The sequence below is a fragment of the Gavialis gangeticus genome, unplaced genomic scaffold (genome assembly GCF_001723915.1).
Source record: "Gavialis gangeticus isolate Ggan-Ray unplaced genomic scaffold, GavGan_comp1, whole genome shotgun sequence".
Lineage (NCBI taxonomy): Eukaryota > Metazoa > Chordata > Crocodylia > Gavialidae > Gavialis > Gavialis gangeticus.
The window spans coordinates 8453842-8475027 of NW_017728991.1; the positions used below are offsets into that span (position 1 = coordinate 8453842).

A 21186-nucleotide genomic window follows, 5' to 3' on the forward strand; every position below is an offset into this window, starting at 1 on the left:
TGCAGCCGGGACTGCAAGGGCCCTACTGCTGTGGCCTGGCTGCGGGATGGCGTGGCCACCAGTGCTGGGCCCTCTGCTCAGGGTTACAGCGTGGTTTTTATCCAGCGGATGTGCAAGTTTCCATTACACGTCACAGCTTCAGGCCCCAGGTCTGAGACACCCTCCTATGCCCTGGCCAAGGGGCTACTACCTCTCCCTTGCTTGTGCACCTTCTGTTCCTGGCCTTCTGCCCACGTAGCCCTGGGTCCTACCCCACAGGGCCAGAGCACCCCACTGCAGTCCAACATGGCTAGTCCAGTCTGCCCTAATCCAGCCTTTCCCTATGGCCATCCACAGAGGTGTTTTTTCTGCATCTTGGGCCTAGCCCGAGAGCTCGTCCCAGTTCCAGCGTGAGGCTCCATGTCCCAGAGCGTGCAGTGCAAGGCCCTGACTGTCCCGTTCAGGGACTGGCCTGGGTTTCCAAGCTCCACTGCTTCACCTGGAGGGGCTGAAGTTGAGTTTTAGTCCGCTCCTAGGGCTGCAGAGGGTAGCCTCGGTAGCAGGAAGGGTTGGCTGCTGGCTGGAGCTCAGGACAAGTATACAGCGAGCTGAGGGCGAGCGTCTGCACCTGGGCCAAGGAAGGACTAAGTTAGCCTTTGCACCTGTGCCTGGGGTAACCACGAGTTTGGCCAGCCACTGGGATACTTAGGCTGCTCGGTCGCTCCTGTTGCTTTGCTCTTGGTTCCTCTCTTATGCATCCATCATACTCCGGAGTATGCAGTCTTTCAAAACTTGTCTGGCATGGCTCGGTCTTAGCTGTTGTTTCTTGTTTGACTTTTAATTGGAAAGCCAAATTGCAGAGAGTATTGATCTGCAATACTGCGGTCCATTAGTTGGTACATTAAAGCAGGAAAGGCAGGCGCTAGCTACTAGCGTGTGGGGAAGAGGTTGGTTGGGGATGTTTGATTTTTTTTCCCCCTCACATTCACTTCATTTTATACTTACATCATCAAGCACAACTGACCGATCACGTTCTCTGAGTCACAACAGTAATGGGACGGCAGGAAAGAAGTCCCCCTGCCTGGTTTAAACCCCCCACCCAAAGGGCTGCGTGCCCTTCTCTCGGTCGCAGGTACCTGACACCGAGTGAGGAGCTTACTGCTAGACAGGATTCATAGTCCTAGACTCTCTCCTGCATTTAAAGACCAACATCAGCCCATTCCCACAGGCTCCAGCCTCTTTGGGCTCACAATGGCTAGTGGTCAAAGCACTTGCCCAGCCTGTCCCAGAGAGCACCCTGACCACCCCTGGGTCAAAGGAGCAGGGGTGGGAGCGGTGCGGCCCCCAAAACGGGGTGAGGGGCAGGGATCAGGGTGGGGACAGGAAACAAGCACCAGGCCAGCACCTACTGTGACAAACAGGAGTGGGGAAGGTCAGGGGCCTGGGCCAGAAGATGAGCTGTCCCGCAGGAGCTCAAGACAAAATCAAACATCCCCAACGAACCTCTTCCCCACACACTAGTAGCTAGCGCCTGCCTTTCCTGCTTTAATGTACCAACTAACAGACCGCGCTGTTCAGATCAATACTCTGCAATTTGACTTTCCAATTAAAGAAGCCAAGCAAGAAACAACAGCTAAGACTGAGCCACGCCGGACAAGTTTTGAAAGACTGCATTCTCCACTCGCAGCAGATGCAGGCAAGGTTAATAGGCTCCGGAGTATGATGGATACATTTAGAAACAAGGACAAAAGCTTATTTTCTCACGCAGAAATCTCCAACTGTGTTTTTTGGGTATGCTCCAAGTTTCAGCTGCTTGGCAAGGAGCTTGACGTTCCCTACACAAGATCCAGGGCATTTATGTCCAGGGATATCTCTTCGCTAGGCTGTCCAGCTCCTGATGCTTTCCCCAGAATAAGGCACTGCTGTGCAGGACATCTTTGACGTTTCGCATACAATGGTACAACCAAACTCAGGTTTTGCTTTGGAAAGCCTTGTGTCAAGTGGCTGGATGGCAGGTTTCAAAACATAAGAGAAAAAATGATTTTCTGGATTAGCTGAATTTCACTTTGATTATTTTTTTGGTTTGCACTCTACGGCAGTTTCTTGCAAGCTTTGATTTCTAGCTCCTCAGCCAGTTCCTGAGCTTCCAGCGGGACTCATGTGAATCCCTTACCGGAAGAACAGTTTGCAAAGCAATTCTCCGAGGCTTTTACTAGCTGCGTTGCTGTCCGATGGCCATTTCAACTTTCTGAAGCATTTTACTTGCCCCAGTGACTTCAATTAAGTATCACTCCTGCCAAAGTACCACGCTCCTGGGAACTGAGCACTGCAAATGTTCGGACCCAGCACTTTGCATTACTTGCAGTTTGCTCCCCTTTGTATATACGAATCCTTGACAATTGAAACGAAAAGCGCAGCCAATTTTGGAAATGCAGTACTGAAATAGGCAGGCTGAAACAATTTGGCTTTCCCATCTCATTTCCTTTCAGAATTTTGGGAGCTCATGTGCTGATGCATTATGTCCCAGCGCTGTGATGAGGAAACACTTGAAACCTGTGGTATTTCTCAGCGTGGTTTGGCAAAACGAGTCATGGCATTACCGAGTCTGAGCTTCAAACGACGTGCCCTGCATGGGGCAAATCACACCGCTTGTTAAGGTCCTCAAGTCTCTTCTCAACTGCTCTGTACTTACCTTTCACACTTGTCCCATTGTCCTCAGCTTGGCCTTCACATCAATGAAATGCCATTTTGCCTGTTCTCTGGCAGCTCTTGTCTCTCTAGCACCATTTGGATATCGTATTCCCAAATCCAGCAACATGTTCCTTGACTGCTGCCTTCTCAAGCATCGCTCGCTGCTTCTCTACAACTGGTATCAGACTTTCGTCACCGGTTTGGGGGTTGCCAGTGTCTAGCTGCAGTCACGTACAACACCCCATGGATTTCAAGGGAGCGATTTACTTCTGGATCATGTTCTAAAATAACTACATTTTTGAACATTTTTGCCCAACCATGAATTTTCCTAGAGAGAATTCATCTGAGCGGTGCTTCCATCACCGGGCTGGATTTCCCCAGGATCTCCATGGACTCCAAACGTTTCCCACTGTGGCAACAATAGAGTTTGTGTGTTGAACTGTGCAGAGAAAAAGTCTTTTTCCATTCTGTGTAACCTAGTCAAATGAAAAAGCCTTTCCAAAGCAGCTCGCCAGTGCTGTGGCATAGACTTCATTTGGTACTAGCTTTTTTTTTTCCTCTATAGAGCAAAATCTCTGGAGTCAACTTGCAACAGAAGCAAACAACATCAGTGGAAGTGGCATGGAGAAACCCGTCTCACTTTGCACAATCTCGACTTGAAATCTGTCACAAAGACTGAAAGCTGACATTTTCTTTCATTCTTATTTAGAGGCAAATCCTTACAACGGGCTGGCCCAGCATTCACAACCTGTCACTGATCGTGAGACATGTGACAATCTTGCAGGACATCAGTCCTTCTGTAGGCTCTCTGTATTCCCTGAACAACTGCGTGACGGCATCAAGTTTTTGTTGGGCAGAGACTTGGACGTATCCACCAACGAAGCAGTCGAACTGGCGACGTTTTCTTCATGTCACTCCCTTTCCAGCTGAAGAAAACCCTCCTTGTGAAGAAGTCCGTCTTCACAAGTAGGATTACAGCTACTCCTCGCTTAACGTCGTAGTTACGTCCTTGAAAAACGCGACTTTGATGTTAAGCAAATCCAGTCCCATCACAGCAGTTACCTACTAGCAGGCGGCGGCCAAACAACAGCATCACCGGGCATTGCGCGACTTTAAACGAGTATGTTCTCCAATAGACCAGCGACGTAATAACGAAACAACGTTAACCGGAGCGATGCTAAGCAGAGTACCTGTATAGTATTTTGGGTGGAAGGAGGTTCGTGACTAGAAGAGTCTTATCCATCCATTAGAAATACGACGGCCGATTCCCAAAATCTAAGAAGGGCTTTAGACGATTTTGCCTCTTTAGCGATACTCAGCTCTGGGAGAGACGACTCTGTTTGCGGCAAAGACGTTCAATCCGGACGGTTGATTCACTCACTCGTTGGAGGCCACTACTGTCCAGTTACATTTACACACACGTACACGTATACACACGCATACAAGCAATTGCAGGCATGTCTGCACAACCAAGTACAAACCGACTCCTCCAAAACAGAAAGGGCTGCCTGTCACCTGCTCTCTTCTGACAGCAAGGCCCGCTGGTTTGCCAATTTGAACAGAAAACGGCTATTGCTGACATCCAAAGGGTTGCATATTTGTCAAGTTACTCTCCCACACTCCATCTTTTGTGGCTTCTTGCATCTCTCTGGGGTAGGCAGCAGTCTACTTTTTCAACCCTTAAAGGCAGCCCAAAGCGAGGGTAATTAGGCACCGCAAGACTGCAGAGGTCTTTATGCTGGCATCCTTCTAAGAGACACGATCTGGTCCTGGCACCAACTGCAGGGGTTGATACAAGGATTGCTGGTGCGGTCTGTGGCTTTTCTTAGGCAGACTCTTGGATTACGTGATCCGAGGGGTCTCTTTCAGCTTCAGATCCAGGAGCAGGATGCTTTCGTGCGGGCCAGGGGAGGCTGGAGACGCTCAATCTGATCTGACTAGGAAAAGTAACAGAGAGAAAGTAGTACAAATGTGTACTTTGGGATTCAAAAAGCTAAAAAGCAAGTGATAAAAATGGCAACAGGAACAAAAAAAAGTGTTTCTGACCACCGCAAGCCTTTCCTGTTTTCATCACTAAAAATACCCTACGCTAGTGGCTCAGCTCTTGGTGAGGTAATGCTCTCTGGCTTTATCTTTGTTTTGACTCCAGTATCTCACACGTTGAGCAATAACATCCACAGGTGCAGCCAACGAAAACAGAGAGCCCCTTCCTCCTTGCTTCAGTATTGCAAAGCCATGTTGGGCCGTTAAACGAAGCCCTTGGTTTTCTGTCGTTTGCTTGTTACAAAAGAGACGCGGCAGATCCTGGGCCCAGGGATTCCTCCGACTCCGCGTCTGCAAGAAACCAGAGGCGTCCAAACACGATGTACCAAAACCATCGGCTCGAGAGCAACAACCCCCGAGGTCAGGCAGAGGAAGGCGCTCAGCTAGGACTCAAACTCTGGGTTCAAGTCTTAGCTCTGGTTCCCTGTCTGGGGTAGGGGCAGGGAGTGAAGTCTCGTGCCTCAGCTACCAGTCTGTGAAATGGGAACAGCTGTGCTTCTACCTTTTCTCTACCTTCTCTTTTTACATGGCAAACCCTTTGGAGCACAGATTGCCTTTTTTTAAGACTTAGTGACACATGCAACTGCCTGGTCCGGCCAGCCTAGAATAACTGTGCTGCTGGGGCTCTTCTGAAATAATGCTCCTTGTGGACGCATCGGTCCTGGAAGTTGCCGTGCTATGCTTTCCGTCCACCTTACCGCAGAACAACTTTTGCCGTGCAGACAAACGCTTGCTGTGCAGAGGTGAAGCGCCTTTCAGGGACTCCAGTTTGGCTGAGTGGTTCGAGGCACTGCTGTAGCATGAATAATTCGGACAGAAGGAAAGGTCTAAGCTGAGTTGGTAAGAAAAGCTCGCGCTAAAACGAGCTCCTATACTGACACTTAGGATTACTGGTGTTTTTGCCCTGAAGAAAGGAGTGAGGGGCAATTCTGGGCCAATAAATCTTGCTTCAGAACCAGGGCAACCGATCAAAGTAAATACAAAAACTCCTTGTTGGACGTATGGTAGAGACAAGCCAACAGGGTAGATGCAGAGGAAAACTGGGCACCTGTAGTCTATTAGAAAAATCCTAGGAGAGTGAGTTGACAAGTGGTTCAAGCTCTTGCCAAACCCTTCACAACAGGCTTTTAAAGAAACTAAATAGTCAGTGGGAAAAGGACTGCTACTATGATGGGCTTGAAAAGTATGAGGAGGTGTATGGAAAGGAAAACCGGAGATCATCGTATGAACCATGAAACACAGTCCGTGCAGTTCCTGATCTCCAAAAAGGAGACTGTACATAGAGAGGCTCTGAGAAGGTCGATGGAAATGAGTTGAGCCCTGGATGGGTTTTAACTGGGACTGTTTGAAAGGGGACACAGTAGGCATAGGAAAATAATGAACGGTACAGAAAAGGTAACCATTGACAATGCAAGAACAAAGGTGTAGTGAATGATGCTGAAGGGCAACATGGTTCAAAATGGAGAGGGGCATTTAAAAAACAAAACCAAACCTTTTATGTAATGAACTCGTGGAACTCCTGGCTGCAGGATGTCACCACGGCCAAGAGTTTAGCAGGACTTGGAGAAGCAGCAGGTAGTTATATGGGAAATAAAAATGACCAGAGTCAGGTTAAGGCAAGACATACAATGGGACGTAAAGCACTCTGGGCTCGAGAGAAGCTCACTCCTAACTAGCTGGAGGTGGAGGTGGAAACGAACTCGTGCTGGTAATCCCAGAATTGCCCACGAGAAGGTTTTATGCCCCTTCCCCCCAGTCCTTTGGCGCTGGCTGCCTGCAGAGACAGGATTCAGGATACGGTGGCCCCCTGATCTGCAAGTCTGGTAGGACTACCAATATATTTTTAAATCCTTCTCCCGGCAACAGAATTAAATACTCACTCGAGCTCTCCTGACTACAGAGAAGCATCACTACAACACGGTCAGCGTGGCTGGCATCCGAACGGGAAAGCCCGGGTGAGGTTACTACACTTATCGCTCACTCAGACATCGTAGCCTTTATTCTCAAACTGGCTACCTTCACACCTGTGACCAGTGCACACTCCCATCAGCAGTGCCTTCCTCTGCTGTTGCTATCTTCATCTCGGGTGACTACCGACTGTCCAGTACAGTCTCCAGGCCAGACAGTCAAGAGGTTCATAGCAGCAGGGCCCTGCAGGTCATTAGAGGGGATAAAAGAGGTTAGAGTTCAAGGTAGCAGAGGACACAATCTCTCCTTAGGGCTGGATCATGGGAGGGGTCAGGTTAGCAATGCTGGGAGACAAGCAAACGAGCCAGTAAATATTCAGGGAACCCCATCTGCATGGGGTCCGGGACTTCACTGTCACCCCGTTTCTTCCAATCCCGGCTCCTTTATGCCTAGACCAAAACTTCCAGGGACTTCAGTGGTGCAGGGCGAGTCCTAAAACGCCCTGCTGAAGATCCTGGGACTTGGATCTGGGTTGCCTTGCAAATCTGCATCTAGAGCTAATTTCCAATTAACAGTCATCCTCTTCCTCCACTTTTCCTACACAGGCTGCACCTTCAGCTGTTTCCTTTCAGCTCCGTTTGCAGCTGCTGCTCCTCAGGCCCTTTGCTTGGGAGAAAAGCCAGGGGACAGTGACGCCTTCACAAAGGTGTTGACTGCTGGTTCCTCCCAGCTAAAGAGTTAAGTGAAGGTTTTAGAGATGAAGCCCCTGAGAAGAGAGCAATGGAAGGAGATCTGCATGTGTGTGAATGCTCACTTGTATAAGATACCAGCAATATTATGTGCTACGAATAGTTTGTGTTTAATGCTAATGATCTACAGCTACAGTGTGGCATAGTCGCTTGAAATCCCGTAAAGACTTCTAAGCATGAGTGTCTGCAGGGCTGGGCTTTGAAATCTGCCAGCAAACTGGGTGTACAGGAATATTTTAATTAAGAAAAAGCTGTAAACATTTACATGCCAGAATCCCAGCAGGTATTAACCACTGCGCCTCTGCTGCTGGCAGGTTTGCACCACCCGAGGCTCTGGTCCCTCTGGTACCTGCACACGTGCTTTGCCGTATGTCCTGCAAACAAGATTGCTGGTAGTTATAAAAAAATCTTGTGCGGGGATGCGTGTGTGGGTGTGTGTGTGTGGGGGGGGAGGGGGGCAGTACGTGGGTGTGCATGGGGGTGTGAGTACGTGGGGGTAGGTGTGAATACATTCTTACTCCTTTACACCGTCTGTTTGCTTTTGGCATTTCACTCCAGTGAATCAGCCAAGAGAATAAAATAGCTCAGTTTCAGTTTTGTTTCCTCCATACAATATTAGCGTTGCTTGGGATCGGAGCATAAAGGAGACACTGTCCATCAGAGACCTCATGACAGCTGTTCCTGTCCCGATTTGCTTTTGCGGGGGGAAAGAAAAGCAGCCCTGGCCCCTACAAACAAGTTACCAGTTTGCAAACATCCCTGCAACACGACAAGCCCTCCGGCTGCGCAGAGCTGATACTTACCCCCCCGGGCTTCCTGGCACTGCAGGTTAGTTGAACATTGCAAGAACAATAAGGATTTTTAGGGGCATTATGACTGGGTTAGTAAAACACAGCTGCCCCTGAAAGTCCCTCATTTTTCTTGCTGCCACTCAGTCCCCTGCAAAGAAAACAGCGGAGAGCCGTACCTTGCTTTGCTGTGTCACGCCGCGTCACACTGACACGGGAAAGCTTCAGCAGGCTTCCCAGCGCTCGCCCCGGACACAGCCCAGCCCGAGGTGCTTTGTCATCGTCGGCTTTTCCTCTCAAGCCAAATGCTGCAACAACGTGGCTGTGGATTACGGTGCAATAACTCACAGGCGGTCAGCACTAGGCAGAAACGCCACCCAGCCATCCTCGCAGCTCCTAGCCAGCCATCAGTTACCCAATGAAGTGCAAAAAAAACACCAGACAAGTGGGATCCTGCATTCATGCACAAGGGACAGGGCAAATGAGGGGGACCGCCGTACTGGTTGGAAGAAAGGGCTTAGCCCAGCGCAGAAACCAGGCCGCAGGCTGGCGCTGTACAAGTTACTGCAGTATTTGTGCTGCAACTGGAAGATAAAGTGCTGTCCGCTAACAGATGGTCCCAGTGCTCAGGGTCAACAGTGGGGAGTCGCGCAGGGCTTCCCTACAACATGCTACCTTTTGATTTAGTGGCAGAAGCAACTGGGTTGCAATGTTTTATCACACGCCGCTTACTGAGCTTTGCAGGAGCTCCTGTCACAAAATACACCCAACAGCAGATCGTTTCCCCAAAGAGCTTTCAGATGAAGTGATTTTCACCTGAGCCGAGTGGGAGGGCTCCCAAAGGCCTAGAAAACCCAGCCTAGACCCATGTGCGAGATGAACACCTTGCTCTCCTCCCCATGCCCGTTGCCTTGAAAAAAAATGTGCATGTGAGGGGAGAGAGGGGGTGGACCTGGCAAGAGTCCTGAGCTGATTTCCAACTCCCCAAATGCCTCCTCTTGCTCCTCTGCATTAAATCTGTCCTCCAGCACCCCCGCCCACACGCATATCCCCCTCCAATCCTCCCTGCACAGAAGGCAGGTCCCAATACCCCGCTTTTTCACATGGAAATTAGGGGCTGAGGGAGTTGCCTAGGGCTGTGCAGGGAGTCAGTGGCAGAGTAGAGGCCTCCAACTCCCACCTCCCAAATTCTGAGCTCATATCACAACCGCGCACCATCCTTCCTGCCGAATTAAACACCTCCCCCCCCACACACGCATGTACTGTATACACATACACTTCCTGCCATGCAAACCCTTCCCCGTTCATACTTTGGCGACAGGTTGGAAGAATAATCGCCGGCTCAAACGATCCATAAAAACGGAGCTGGGCGAGGGTGACCGCCGCTGCGCTCCGACCTCACGCAGACCAGCTTTTCGTTCCCCCTCCGTTTGGAGGCACGGCACTGGCGTCCGCTTCAAACAGGTGCATTAACGGTCGTCTCCAAAACGCAGCAGGCTCAGCTGGCACGCTCAGCGCCCGTCTCCGTACGGGACAGCATCTAGAGTGGGGCTGCTACAGGTCAAACGCCATCCCCAGAGATACAGCTGGCAGAGCAGGGTGCCCGCTTTGCATGCCAGGTAAATAAATGACTGGCTTTTGCATGCACACAAAGACCCCAGATAAGTGTAATATTAGCCTAATATCTCCCGCAGTCCCTACCGAGTGATGGCGCCCTGGTTAGCAGGCAGTGAGAGGACAGAAAGGTCCGCTGGGCCCTCACTGTTAACAGACACGCAACTTCTTTTATTTAGATCGTCTTGCAGAGCCTGAAAGCCCGCTGCCAGCAAAGTCCCCTGCCCTGCCCTAGCAATAGAAACATGCCGCGATTGCGAGCAAAACGCCATTTGCATCTTGTTTGAAAACGATGGCAGCAGCTTAAAAAAAGAAAGGCGTCCCCAGGTTAATGACACCGGGGCCCGAAACGAAGAATAAACCTGTGGCACAGCGAGAGGTGAAGCGTGACTCATGGAGCAGAAGCCTCATTTTGCGAGGAACAGGAGCAAGCTGGCCGCAAGGACAAGCGTCACCCAAGTGTCGGGATCAAAATTAAAAGAGGAGGTCGCAGCTGCGATTTCCATGGACCCTTTCTTCTGCACTCACGTGGGCAACCCCTTGTTAATCAGCATCGTCCGGGACACTCTTAGGCGCCCCAGGCAAAGATAAGGTCCCAATGGGGAGGAACGCAGGCCGGTCCCTGCCCTGCAGCCTACGTGTCGGGCGAGATGCCCACGGATGGAAAAGACACGGTGACCTCGCTGGCAAACTCCTGCAGCCACTCGAGTCAAAGGGGGGCTGGCACAGTTTAACGTTTACTCCCGCGATGTTTAGCCCTTTCCGGGGAATCGTGAGGGACGGTCCCTGCCCTGGGAGCGCCCAGCACGGGAGGCTGGGGATTAAGCATCCCTCTCCGGCACCACCAAGCCCCGGCAGCAGTGCTGTGCTGAGCCCACAAGACAGAGAGCAAGACTGATCCCAGCACGCGCCGAGCTTTAAACGCCTGAGCGCTGGCACTTGCATTCAGCATAGCGCGGAGGCACGGGCTGGGATCCCGCACGGGGCAGCACCTGCTTCAAGCTGCTTGTTCTGGATCCAGACCTCAGCCCAGAGACATGCAAAACAGGGGGCAGAGGGGAGACATGGCACAGGGTGACCACTGACTTCCCTTGTTGACAACTGCTCCAGCCTTAACCAAATGGGGGTTTTAGTCCCAGATACAAGGCCACGTCCTTTTTAAAGCAGAGCTTTTGTCTGACGGGTTCCCTTGGAAGGCAGCGAGTGAGAACGGAGAGCGTGCGAGACACCAGACAAAGGGCCAGATGCTCCACCGGGGTCAGACAGCACTGCCAAGGGACCAACACCACTTCACCAGCCTAAATTACGGCCCTTTTCTGTAGGTCCTGACCTGCTGCCACCAAAGAGCTTTATTCCCACTCCCGACAGTGCGCAGAAGAACTCGACTGAGATAAAACTGGAGCAAGAGCTGGCTTTAGGGTCATTGATCATATGTGGATGCTCTGAGCAACTCTATAAATGCATCCCGTTTCTTCAGGCTGACCATGGCTGCATTTGAACGAGCCAGTGGACACAACAGCAAGAAAACAGCCGATGCACAGCCTGTAGGAACATCTTTGGAGAGATGCTGGCAACGCACGCATCCAGAAATCAGTTATCTACGGCGTTTAGGCCCTGCAAGGACATGCTCTCCTTTATGAATAGAGCCTTGTCTCCAATTTGTTCTTGAAATTCAGACTGGGCCAATCTTCCTCTTACAAACAAGGTTACAGCTCTCCAAAGCAACACGCAAGCAGCCCTGGCACGTACGCAAACGGAGATGGCTCCGTGACCCGCTCCTCAGGCCATCGCTACAGCAAAGGGCCGTGGCACCGGCTCTGCAGGACAGCGCACGGACAGACGTTAAAGCTTGGGCAGTCTCTCCCCACTCCAGAAAGGCGACTACTTCGAGGGACGGACAGGCAGGGATGAGGAGAGAACTAAAATTAGGCCTCTCCATTGTGGTTTGGTTGGCGGGGCAGCGTGCGCACAACCCGTGCAGCTTGCCGTGCCTCCCTGCTCAGCCCGTCCCCGCGAGCAAAGCCACGGGGAGGAACAAGCTGGCTGTGCTCCACCCTTTCACTGCTCGGAGCAACGCTCCTCCAAGCAGGGCACCAAAATACCACGGGAAACCTCTCCTCCGCTCTTCTGGAGGAAGCTCAGGATCCGATGCTGCAACCCTCATTTCCAAGAGCAGAGGGAAACAGGGTCGGGCCCAAAGACACCCACCCACTTAGCGTGGTCACGGACTGACGATGCCCCCAAAAGGGAGAGCTACACGCACATTACTGAGCAATGCAGGAAACTGCATATTTCCTTGTGCAGCCCACAGGCCACTCCTGCTCTGGGCCTGGCGAAGCTCCGGCTGCGCCCTCCTACTCGGCTGCACGGAGCCGAGTTTATTGTGCAAGCAGACGCTTGGGTTCCCCTTAAGAGACAACTCCTGAAAGCGTGCACGTGGCCAGGAGCAGAGGCTGCCTGCGGAAGGGAAGGACGGGCACTGCTAACGTGCCACCGGACTACAACCAGGATCCCCATCGTACTTGTGGGGTATGCAGAGCCATCTGCTTTGGACTGACTCTGCCATCCTATTTGGAAACCTCCCCCCCCAGCCTCGTCAAAAGAGGTGGAGAGCACAAGATATTTTTAAGGGAGGGTACATCAGTTAACCTTGACAGTGTCTCTGAAATCTATAAGATTTAGATAATCAAACAGACTACGCAGATTTTCCATTGTGCCCACCTAGGGAAGAAACCACACGCCATACTCAACTGTGCAAGAGCTGGCACTTTAAATAGCAACTTTGAATGCTCGTCTACCTCTCCCCACTGGGATGACCTCACTGGTATTTATGTGCAGGGGATGCACCCGCCAGTAGGACAGAGCGGGGAGGCTACATCCTGAAACGAGATGAATTATATTAAATAAAACAAGTAGTCACGGCAGCAAACTTAGAGCAGCCCCTCCAGAAGCAGCTGTATTACGCCCTCCTTGGATGGCTGGACATGGGCCTACAGCACGGGACCGCAACGAAGTGTTTGAACAGTTGGGATGCTGGCTTTGCCACGGGTTAGAAAACAGCCTCCGGCCCATGCCAGTGTTGCTCCCTGGCACAGAGATGAGGCAGCAAGTCAGGTGAAAACTCTGGGGGTAGATCAAACCAAATACCCCAGAGGCTGCCAAAGTGAGTCCACCCTAAATAAGTGATTTTAGCATAGGCTGGCACAGAGCTAAAGAGAGCCTGGCACACAGGCTCCCTTGCTGTGGACTTCATTTAATTCATTTAGATTTCAAGATACCCGATAAAATCTCATAAATACCAGCCTGGGAATGTATCAGCTGTATTGTGCTCACCGGGCTGCAATCCCATCACCAGTGTCCACTTTACAATACATGGTTGCTCTTGAATCGGTCTGCCGCTCGCAGCATCGAGTTCGGATTCACCACGAGGCGCGGGCACTCGCTTAATCCAAACGTGGCCCTAAGAAGCAGTCTGACCTCATTCGTTTCCATCGGCCAGAAGTGCTGAGAAGGGCAAAAATGGTAAACAATGAGTAGAGAAAGTGTCCGGAAAATTAATTGCAAGTGCAAAGTTAATTAAACTAAGGACTTCTGAAGAGCGTAAACGGGCACGGCCCTGCACCGACAGCCCAGGCAGTACAAGGCTGGCTCACCACTAGCACCGACCCTACAAAAATCACCTTCCTTAGGTTCCTTTGTGAACTCCAAGGAAAAAAAAATCACCGGCCGACTCACTGGTTTATTGCACGCCGGTATTTTTAGAAGTCCCCGATGCTGCCGCATGCACCCAGGGCAGCTCTCGTGCACTTCGAGTCGAACGCCTGCTGCGTTCATTCACCAAATCAGGATGTAACGAGTCACATGCTCAAAAGCTAAGCGTACGCTGACTGCTTTGCCAGATCAGAGCACCTAGCTAATCTGATGCAACGAGAACTGTCAGGCTCCTCGTTTCCCTAATTTCTGAAGGCCCAGTAAGTGAAAGCATTTTATTCAACCTCCTTGCATTGCTGCAGCCTGATTTAAAAAACCACCGCCACCCCAAACCATTCCCAAAAGATTCGGCAGGAACCTGAATTCTCATTTTAAGCAGACCCTTTTCTTGCAATGTTTTTTCTCCCCCAGCATAGGTTATCTGGATGGCACAGTGCCAAAACGTACTAACCACAAGTCGTGTTAGTTTATTAACATTATCCAGAAATAAAAGTAGTGGGCCTAGATCAGGAGTGGGCAATTATTTGGGCCTGAGGGCCACGCGGGGAGCTCTGATAAGCCGTCGTGGGCCAGGAACAGCCCCGCCAGGACCTGGGTGCATTGGCCAGGGCTGGCCCAGGGTGAGCAGGTGGGGTCTGGCCCCATGTGGAGCGCTGCAGGCCGGATCCAGTCACCTGGCAGACCGGATCTGGCCCGCGGGCTGTATTTTGCCCATCCCTGCAAAAGCTAAAGTCACACAAAATCATTTGGAGTTTGGAAATCAGCTCGGGACTTTTGCCAAGTCCAACACCCGCCCCCCATGCACACATTTTTTCCAAAGACAACAGGCAGGGTGAGGAGAGCAAGACTTTGCATAAAAGGTTAAGCACGCCCTCAAGTCTTTGTGGGACTGCGGCAATGAACTGCAAATAAAAGGCTGAAAAACACGTCCGAGGAAGCAACGCTGCGCTACACCTGTGGGGTCTCAATTACTTGAAAGGCGAGACATCACGCTTCAAATAAGTATTTCCCACTGCAGAGACTCCATTTTGGCAATGCACAAGGGAAAAGGCCCTTCTAACGTGAAGTCGACTTGGGTTCCTAAATCCTTCAGCTGCGCGTGACAAAGCAGTATTCCCACATCCTCCTCTCTGCAACGAGCCAAAGCAAACACGCCTGGCACCTCTTGCTCTGCACCTCGGGCTCCAGGCTCTGTACCGAGCACCAGCCCCTGCTGCCAGGATAGTCTGCCTTGCATACCCCTCGCGTGGAGAAAATGGTTAACTCTCTTTCCATGTCACGGCAGCCTGTTCTGCTGTAAAAATAAATCATCATGCAAGCCCCTCAAAAGACCGGCGCATGATAAGAAGGGGCCGAGTGCCGAAGACCAGGATTCAGGACTCCCACCTCTGCCGCCGACGGGCTCTGCATGCTGCACTATGCATCCTCCTCCACGGAGGAGATGATAAAAACACCCACTTCTTTCGTAGGGGCTCATGGGGACCAGCTCGTTCGTGTTTGGGTAGCTAGTCGAGAGCCTCAGAAGCAGCCAGGAAATGTTATCAATCAAACAAAATAAACGCGTCGTAAATATTAGAAGCGGAGACTCCGCAGTCAATAAATCCAACATCCATCTTGCGTCCGCGTGAATTCACATTTCATTACTCAAAATATTACAGGATGTAGCGAGTATTTTTTCTGGCTGTACAGTCCGCCTCCCCAGCACAGAGTTATTCCCAGCTTAAAATAAAGTGCAGAAAGAGAGAAAGAGAGAGGAAAAAAAGCAGCAAATCTTATCCACTTCCCAGCGCTGGGGGTGCAGGGGGATCGGAGGGGGAGGAAATGCAACTAAGGGAGTCCACAAAAAGCTCCGCTTCTTAAAACATAGGAGGTGGATGCAACAACAACATGCCAGCTCAATGAGAAATCCTCACGACCCCTCCAGAGCGCCGGCTGGACTGAGCCAGAAGCGGGGAAGGAAAACTCCTCGCCTGCCTCCAATCCAACCCCTCCGAATGCTGACAGCCCAGGCAATTTCAATTAGTGCACAGCGTGCGCAAATCAATTTTCAATGGACAACCCGGAGGGCAAGGCATCTGATTAGAGGGATTAGAGAAGAGGATTGTGTCCGTTCTGCAGGAAGCGTCCTCCCAACAGAAGTCACTCTAAGGAATGAGAAGAGACACAATAATTGATAAATTGTGGCTGTGACTTTTTAACTGATCCAATTGCATTATTTATTGTCAGACTCATGAAAGAGCAGATTTATTCACCAGGGCAAGCAAGCAAGAAGTGCTGCACGCCTGGAGAGGCGTAACGGAACAACAACAGTCTCTCTCCTGTCGTGCTACTAATCTGATGAACTTTTTAAGTTGGGCCAACTTCTAGTTAAGACCTCGTTGTCCTGCTACAAGTTTTTATTGATTCTCTAACTAAAGACAATTTTTTAAAAATGTGTTTTATTACACCATATATCTGCTTGGCTCGACTGCTGCTTGAATGGCATTACACAGCTTGGACGTTTGGGGGAATGTGGATCCTTTCTTCCTTGCGGTCTCACCCTGCCGACTTTGTCAGCCTCTCCTACAGCTACTGGATTTCTAGCCCTATTCTCAATCCTGTATTTGGCGGTTCAATTCAGGATCCAGAAATGGCCCGTCTCAACCCTCATTGTGAAATGCCATTAAATAAAACCAGACTGATACAGACACCGTAAAATGTATCGTTGAACATTTGGCTTTACTACTACCAGGGACCTTCGATCCTTAAAGTAAAGGCAATAGGGACTTTACACACTCTTCCTCTTCGACAGATGGCAGAAGAATCATGGAAACATTTTGTAGAGCCAGCGCGCGAGTAACGTATATGCCATGTTGCCTGCGATCTCCATTCAGCGATCAGACAGCGAGACAATCGGCGACAAGCTATTTCCTACACACGTAACTTTAAACATATGAAAAAGCGGCATGCAAAAGGGAGTCCAGTTTTCCATAAGACTTAGGCAAAAGGTACATAAAATTCTTCCGCAGTGCATGTGTAACTGCGAGGCAGCGTGCCCCAGGTACTTAGGTGGCCTCAAAACCCAAGTCAAAAGCCTCAGAAAGCAAAAGAGCACTTTCCATGGGACCCATGAGACTCTTCATTTGCTCTGGTGTCAGCGTGTGCATTTACTTTCTCCAGGAACTTACCAGGCCTGAAAAAAATAAAAGCCTTTGATACCTTTCAAAGACTGTTAGTTAGCAAACCAGGGCCTGATCCCGCTCCCTCTAGGCTCGCGAGGAGTTTTGAGTTCAGTTAAGGCACAGCAGCACCAGCAGATCTACTCTGGTCCTCCTGCAGCTGTTGCTGAAGTCAACAATACTCTTCGTTGGGCCCAAAACCCTGATCCAGAGGCCAGAGCCCACGGTCCTGCCTCCTGCAGAGTATAACAGGAGCAGGAGGCCGAGGCGCTGTCTTGTCCTGGGTCTGAACAGAGCACACTTCAGACGCATCCTGACCTGCCAGCCTGTGCTGCCCAAGCCCCTTTCTGCATGTTCCTCAAGCTCACCCAACAGAATCAGTTTGCGACGTTCCACTTTTATTCCCATCCATTTTTCGGTGATGCTGGCGGGTTTGCTGCGGTGCCGGGAACACGGAAGCTGCAGACGGCACGGGATACGGTCCCCCTCGCACCGGGCCATGCCCTCAGCTGGAGTAAATCAGCAAAGCGCCACTGAAGTCCACCTGCCGGGAGTTGATACTCGGACGGTACGTTGGAACGACGGAGCACGTTTCACCTAATGCAGGAGGGAACCACAACGCCTGAACGAACCGCGAGACGGGTCTGCGGACAGCTGGGTCAGACCCTCCGCTGGCGTACAAGCAGCAGACATCCATTCAATTAGCATCAACATTTCTGCCCATTTACAACAGCTTCAGATACAGCCCAGCGCATTTTTGCTACAGCCTAATTATTTTTTTAAAAATTTCTATATCATTCCAACCCAGATGATCAGGACTGGGCGTTAAAAGGGAGCGCTAGGAACAAGTTAGAAAATAGTTATTTTTGGAAAATGTGTTTCACAATGAAAGAGCTGGTCACATATAGTACAGCCTCGTACAGCTGATCCAGAGCTACCAAAACTTTACAACAGAATATTCATTACAGACAGGTTAAAAAGGCTTTTGGGCGGATTTTCAGAGACTATTGCTGCTCCCTAAAACGGTGCACAGCCGGCCAGCTCCCCAGCCGGCGAAGGTCAGTAAATGCTCACTGGAGAAACTTCACCTCGCAAGCCTGCCGGTACAGGGTAATTCCCTAGAGCTGCAATCCCAGTCTGGATTGTAGACAATACAGTGCAAAGAAATAAAATTCAAAGTGATCTTTCAAGCCTGAACTCTCAACCAGATGTTTTGTGATAAAACTACAGTTAAAAAAAAAAAAAAAGGGGGGGGTAGGGGGAAGCGGGAGGGAGGGTAATATTATCCCAAAGTTTAAAAAAAAGGTCCACGTGCCAGACCCCAGGTAAGCTGTATTACATAATGCTGCATACTGGGGAGCCGGCATGCTCCTGACTCCTCCGTTTTGTAAAAATAAAGGCGTATGAAACAAGGACGTGGATCGGGCGAGCGCTGCAGGAGGAGAGTCACTCCAGAGAGAGCTCTGCAGAAAGCAGCTTATTGCTACCTTTGCAAAGGTCTCAGCGGAGAATGGGTGTCAAAGCAGCCCGGTTTCACTGTGTCCAAATTGCCCTTAATGGTTCTTGATAAAGACATTAAATAAAATCCCTTGGAAGAGGGAAGAGAGGGTGTACATTTTACAGGCTGGATGTATGCAGAGCCTCCAAACGCATACAGCATTAATGTCATCAATGTGCGTGAATGTCCTCATTCAGGCTCTAATTTGTTCCCCAAGGAGATGCTGAACGAGCTCAGCTATGCTACGTGTGAACCAAACTCTTCCAATGAAGCTGAAGCAATGCAGTTTGTGTAGCCCAGAGCTAAATTTAGTCTGGGGCTTTGAGTAACGCAATTCTAATCTCAATTTACCACTTCGAACTCCAACAGGCAAACATTATAAAATGATGCGGTGAAACTGCTCTGTTGTAACACTGGAGGTAGCTATACGGGGTGAAGTTCTTAAAGCTCTTTATTAACTATGATTTGGGAAATGTGGATGAAAATATACCCTAAATGAATTACTCTGTGTACTTCAGAGGTTGGTTATTTAAAAAGGTACAAGTTATTTTATAAAATTTAGTATTTTCAAATTGTTTTTCTGGCCTATAGAATAGAGTCATTTCAAATGGACACTGTCAAAAGGAAAAAGTGTTTCTAAAAGAGCCATTAACTCTTACTGAACAGCCCACAACGATATTAAGGCAGAACATTTAAATATCTAAAAGTGCTTTTTCATTAGTGGTGTTATTTGTTTCCTTTTCTTTCCCTTGCACAATAAACTTGAAGTGGACGCACTCATTTTTGTTTAAATTACCTTTCTGCAGGTCGTTCTTTAGTGCACAGCTGCTGCCTTTGCATTCAAATCTTTTTTCCCCCTTCTCCCAACGCTAACTTCCTCAAAATTAATCACCACATTTGTACCTTATACATTTATATTCCTAATCGACTTTGCAATTAAAAAAAAATATTTAAGCCTCACTTAGATTTTGAAGTGCTTTAACGTTACCTCTTTAATTGTAAAAGATATATTCTCTAGTGGGAGAGAGGAAATGATTTCTCCCAGGAGACATCAAAATCGTTTCAAAGTGTTTTTAAAATCAAACATATTCACACTGCTCTATGCTCAAATTATTGTTTCACAATAAACAAACACCACCTTTCCCCCCAGAGGTTTTTTACTATCACCTAGCCAGAAAAGCTCCAAACACATTTCCTGCGACTTGGTTAATTGGAATAAAGTCCAAAGCTACGTATTGCGACTCGACACCAAGATCTCCCATTGATCCCTCCACTTGAGAAAGTTCAAGTTCAAGATCAATTTCTGTTTTTTTTGGGAGGGGGGGTTGTTTTTGTTTTTAAAAAGCCTGTAACCAAAAAAAAATAAAAATAAAATCAAGATTCCCAACAAGGTCCCAGTATTTTATGCAATAAATTCTTAATTGGTTCTCCAGAATTTGTAGGTTGCTATTAGCTCCATCCTCTCAAATATCAGCACATCATTGCTCTTTCTAAAGAAAATTCCTTTTTGTGGAAATATGATATTATTCCAGATGTTTTTGCATACAGCAATTCTGCTTAACTCAACCTGATCGCTGCTCTGCAATGAAACCAAGAGTTAAACAGCTTCTGGAATTTATTCCTTAAACTATTGCACTTGCATATTTGAGTTTAACCCTGTGAACAGTGCAGAATTCAAAAGCTTGGGCTCCACAGAGCTGACTAAAGTTTGTTTTTTCCCCCCATAGACAAAAAACCCTGGGCTTAAGCATCGCTTTGGTTTGCTTTCTAGATACTTGGTGAATAGGTCTGACAAGCAGCTGATCAAATTAAAATGTAACCATGTTTTAAATTGTGCTCGAGTCGGAGCAGAGCAGTGTTTCTGAAGGCTTCGTTCGAGGAAATTCCATACCCAAAGCTGGGAGACAATTGGGAATGCGGTTGCAGAGACAACGGCAGCTTGCTTTCGTGGGGTTTGATCTGGTGTTGTGTTAATTAAGGGACATTTTTCCACTGAGCAAAATGGAAACGGGGTCAAGCCCATGCAGCACTTCTCCCGTGTAAGGGGTTTGGAGAGCTAGCACTGAGGTCAGCAGCATCTCCCCAGTTCATGCAGGTTGGACCCTACCCTTCATTCCCCAAGAGGTACCAGAAATACCTCATTGCGGGGTTTGCTTTTTTCCCCCCCCACAACCAACGACACAGCCACTACTGTCGTCTCTGCATTTGAATGATCTGTAGCAGACCCAGAAGCCGTGGTCATACAGGCAGCTTTATAAAACTGCATACAAGAACACGGCTCCCTACAAGAGATGCTGCTGAGCACATCCCAGATGCAAGGCCGGCTACTGCAGCGCTAGGTATAATTGGGACCGTGCCAGGAGTGATGCTACGGACGTTGGGATGTGATCGCCCCCCGCACCCGTCCTGGAAGAAGCCTGAAGGCAAGGGGCAGTGGTCCCTGGGGCACCATGGTGGAGGACACCCCCTGCGGTTCTGCTGTTATAATCTGTGGCCCCCCCAATTCGTCAAGCCTGGGAATCTCGACTGGGCCCCGGAAGAGCAGCCATTGCGGCCATGCAAACACTGCCCGGGAATCCTCCTGCTCGTAGTTAGACACCACCCTTTGCTGGGATCCCCGAGCAATAAGAAGCAAATTAAAAAAATTACAACAATCAGCCAACAACCCCCCTGGGCCAAGCAGAGCCATTCACCTGAAACAGCCCACGCAGACCCCACTCTTACTCCCAGTTTTAGAGGGAGGGCGCTCGGGTAACAGTGACAGTGGCAGCATAATCCCCCGTGACTGACAGAGGCGGCAGTGTGCCGCACGCTCACCCGTGCCAGCTCTCACCCCTCTGCAAGAGACCCCCCGGGCTGGGGCACCGCGCAGTCACCAGGAACCATTGCAAAGCGGTTGCGTGCCCCCAACCCGCCTCATTTTTCCGGGAAGTTCGGCCCTTCCCGCATGGCCTGCCACTGCCTTGCTTTAAGAGCGGCCCAGCAGAAAGAGCTCACATACCGCATGCTCCACGCGTGCCACGAGAGGCACGGGGGGGGGGGGGGGG

General features: G+C 49.8%; 3 long non-coding RNA genes across 3 annotated transcripts; 1 reads left to right on the forward strand and 2 right to left on the reverse strand.

The window, feature by feature from the left end:
- The first annotated feature begins 1573 nt into the window (after positions 1-1573).
- LOC109297332 lies at positions 1574-19648 on the forward strand. Its single transcript, XR_002097288.1, has 3 exons — positions 1574-2060; positions 17017-17021; positions 19636-19648. It is a non-coding gene; the product is annotated as an uncharacterized LOC109297332 (long non-coding RNA).
- Positions 2863-6048, reverse strand: LOC109297338. Its single transcript, XR_002097291.1, has 2 exons — positions 5605-6048; positions 2863-4607 (listed from the first exon to the last, which is right to left on the reverse strand). It is a non-coding gene; the product is annotated as an uncharacterized LOC109297338 (long non-coding RNA).
- Positions 6204-10272, reverse strand: LOC109297326. Its single transcript, XR_002097283.1, has 2 exons — positions 9469-10272; positions 6204-8309 (listed from the first exon to the last, which is right to left on the reverse strand). It is a non-coding gene; the product is annotated as an uncharacterized LOC109297326 (long non-coding RNA).
- Positions 19649-21186: the final 1538 nt, after the last annotated feature.